Genomic DNA, 407 nt, shown 5'->3' with positions numbered 1-407 from the left:
TTCTTCTTCTTCTTCTTCTTCTTCTTCTTCTTCTTCTTCTTCTTCTTTTGTTATTGTCTTGAGACAGTGTCTAGAACTTGCTGCATAGCTGAGGCTGACCTTGAGTTCCTAATTGTCCAGTCTCTACCTCCCAAATGCTAGAATTACAAGCCCAAGCCACCAGAGTCAGTCTTTTTTTTTTCTGTTTTTTTGTTTTGTTTTGTTTGTTTGCTTGTTTGTTTGTTTTAAGCAAAGTCTTATGTATCCTTAGCTACAGATCCTCCTGCCTTTACCCATATACTAAAATCAAGGTGTGCACTGTGGTGCCAAGATGTTTCTCCAATTATGTTAAACATCATTCAGGCCAACTGAAATGTTTATAGTAAAATTCATCCCAAGACCTCATTTTTCTGTTGCTCCTCTCCAAC

This window comes from Psammomys obesus, unplaced genomic scaffold (assembly GCF_907164565.1).
Source record: "Psammomys obesus unplaced genomic scaffold, mPsaObe1.curated_primary_1811, whole genome shotgun sequence".
Classification (NCBI taxonomy): domain Eukaryota; kingdom Metazoa; phylum Chordata; class Mammalia; order Rodentia; family Muridae; genus Psammomys; species Psammomys obesus.
Note: the sequence above shows the minus strand (reverse complement) of the source record.